Below are 3,318 nucleotides of genomic sequence, written 5' to 3'. Positions count from 1 at the left end.
CACCAGCCATAGGTGGCACCGAGCACATACAGCGTGTGCATGACTGACAATCCGAGCTATTCCAGCAATCCAAGCCATTCGAGAAAGCGTACAATGAATTAGAGAATAACAGTTGGCCAAGAAATGAATTAGAGAAAGCGTACTCGGTGTCACCAACGGCCGATGACACTGAGTACGCTTTTCAAGATGAATATGCCCAAGAAATGCTGGGGTGGCTTCTAAGTTTCATATGAGCTTACTTGTTTACTGACTATGATCATAGTTAATATAGCGGCCGAGAACTATCCGGCAGAAGCCGCTGGACCACGGTGAAGACGAGACCATCATGCTTAAAACAGATGATTTTTTTGGTTTCCTCTAATATCCTAGTGAACCAAATGCAAATTTCAAGTACTTTACTAACCATTATTAAGTAATCATCTCTCCACTAAAGTCTGAATCAGCCGCCAATAACTCTAGCCTATATATAGATGGGATGGGGAGATGGATCGTGCATGCTAAGCCTTCACATTTTTATTGCTAAGCCAATACACAACATCAGTGTGACCATGTGTGCATGCGTCCTGCATGGCCAGCTTGCAAAGAAATGCTAAATTGACGGGTTGTAGGCTTGTAGTGGTTAGGAGCTTCATCAATTTTACCAAGGGTCGGTAAGTCGGCATGGTCCTAGTTTCCACGTGTTGTTGAGAGCATTTTTTTAGAATTTCAAACATTGTCATCCATGTGGGTGTCAAATCAGATAAGCAATCTGGAGCTAAATAGAAATTGTCATCCATGTAGATGTTAATGATATTTGCTGGGCGCTAATACTATTAAAATAATATACAAGTATCTCGAGGCATGACATGTTTTTGATGGTTTATAACTGCAACCGGTTGAATTAACATGTTTTTTACAAACCGTTTAAAATCGACTGGTTACCGCTAAATCATCATGCACGGTCATATGTTGCCCTGCATAATTGAACGCTTTTGCCATACTGTATTTTTCTTATATTAGTAAGTAAATAAAATACACACTGCACTACATTTTTTGTGAGAAAATTAGATCGCACTGGTAAGACACATACATAATTCAGCCGTGCATCAGAGCATTTCTAACCCATCCCCAATAGTTTCACATCTTCTAACTCCCCCTCCTCCCAAAAAAATACTCTCTCCCTCCCAAAAAGTCGGGAGATGTTGTTAATCTAGGGGTCCTCCTGAATACATTTTACTGTCTTGTTGACAAAGTGGGTGCAAGTTGAACACCAGTTTGGCAGGCACAAAATTACACACCAGAACAATTCCAACTGAATGTCCCGTTTGCTTCAAATATGCGCATCTGATAGAGTATGTAGGGATCACCTAAAAACACAAATATTGGTTAGATGCACATTCCATTCCGCAACGAGGAGAGAGAAAGAGAGAGGAGAGGGGGGAGAGAGAGAGTCACGGAAGGAGACAAAATTTACAGAAACTTGGTGTTGGGTGCTAAAATTTGAGGAGGTAGGATGTCGCCAGTTTATCAACCCACCACTCTCCCTCCAATTCAATGGAAATTGTCAACAATGATGAAACATTTGTAGCATCCCTCCATTCTATCTACTACCTCTATAAAAGCAAGAGAGGGCAGATCCAACTTAGCATATTAGCCGTCTGATCACACAATCAATGGTCTAAAATCTTCGTTAACGCGCTAATCCTCGCACCTCGCACGTCCTCTCCGCCCCGCCTCCCCCTTCACGCCGCTCGGCCCGCGCTATAGCACTGGTCGCTCGGCCCAGAACCAATCCCCTCCATATTGCGCCTCCACTCTCCCCTCCATCGACAGGTCCGCTAACCGCTCCTCCCATCCTCCCAGGCTTGCCTCGACGCCACCCCACAGCCGCGCTCCCACACCGTCCACAGCAACACCTTGCCGTGCACCGGCGCCGCCGTTCCGCCCGCAACACCTTGTCGTGCCTCACACTGGAGCCACCGTCCCGCCCGCAACTCCTCGCCTTGTGGCGGCGCCCGGCACGCAGGCCCTGCACCGGCGCCTGACCGTCGTCCGACCCCGCAGTCTACCCGTCTCGCGAGGCCACGCGACTCGCGTGCTCGAGGGAGGCGAGGCGAAGTGGTCTTGGGTCTTTGAAGCCACTACGTGTTTAAAGTTTCAGCCATTGCACATGGTACTATTGATTCACCACGAGGTACAACCATGCCATGGATCTGCTTAGTTCTTTTCTTTGATCTACTCTATCCCGCTAATCCCGCTCCTAACCCTCCTTCGTCCTCTTTTTCCTGCAGAGCAGCCGAGCCTCGACAAACCCTCGGCAAGAAAAGACTTCCACCGAAAGGCACGAATGGTTCTTTCTAAACATCCCTGTCGTTTCCTTTGTATCTTCAGAATCCATCGCAATTGATTTTACAGAGAGCAATTCATCTTTGGCTCACCACTGAAGAAATTTGTAGCACCTGATTTGTGTAGCATGATTTTTTTTCAGCAACTTTCAAGTGAGATCCCCGTCCATCTTTCAGACATCTACTAGAATCTAATTCAGAGAATCCCTTCTTAAGAATAGAAGATTTGTCTTCACGTTTAGTTTGGGTTCTTCACCCGGACAAACTAGCAAATGCATTCATCTATTTTTACTGCTTTATAATTGTCGTGATTCATGGAGTAAGTACTAACAGACTTCTGCATGTCTATATTTGACATGGATTATATATATACACAACGTGACTATACATGATTTAGCTAAGATATTTTTCATACCAGAAGTCTAGAATGATACTGAAGGTTAAAACCACCCTTCTTCCAAACTGATTGCTTGTAGAGTGCTTTTTATATGCAACTACCGGTTGTTATTTTCCTCCTTTGCCTTTACCCAATGACACCATGCATTCTTCATAGGATGAGGCCATGGGCATTGTCAAAATCCCAATCAGGCCATGCTTGACGCCATATTCAAGGAGCTGGTGTTAGAGTACGTAATGGGCCTAATGGGCATGGGCTGGCGGTATAGCCCGTTAGTCTTAGGGTTAATTAGAGATAAGGCTCGCTTGCTTAGGGGTCAAGTAAGCCTTGCTTGAGAGTCAAGTAAACCTCTCTATATAAAGAGAGGAGATGTATCAATCTAATCAAGCAAGAATTAAGAGGGAAATCCCTTCCATCTTGCCCGGCCATGGGCAAAAGGCCCCCGGCCGGCCCTCTCGCGCCCTCCTTCTAGCAGTGCCGACCCTTATCTCTAATTAACCCTAAGACTAACGGGTTATACCGCCAGCCCATGCCCATTAGGCCCATTACGTACTCTAACAGCTGGACCTTCCACAACCACTGTCCACTTTTACCCAT

This window comes from Triticum urartu, unplaced genomic scaffold (genome assembly GCF_003073215.2).
Source record: "Triticum urartu cultivar G1812 unplaced genomic scaffold, Tu2.1 TuUngrouped_contig_322, whole genome shotgun sequence".
NCBI classification, from domain to species: domain Eukaryota; kingdom Viridiplantae; phylum Streptophyta; class Magnoliopsida; order Poales; family Poaceae; genus Triticum; species Triticum urartu.
The sequence above is the reverse complement of the archived record's forward strand: the minus strand, read 5'-3'. Positions refer to the sequence as shown.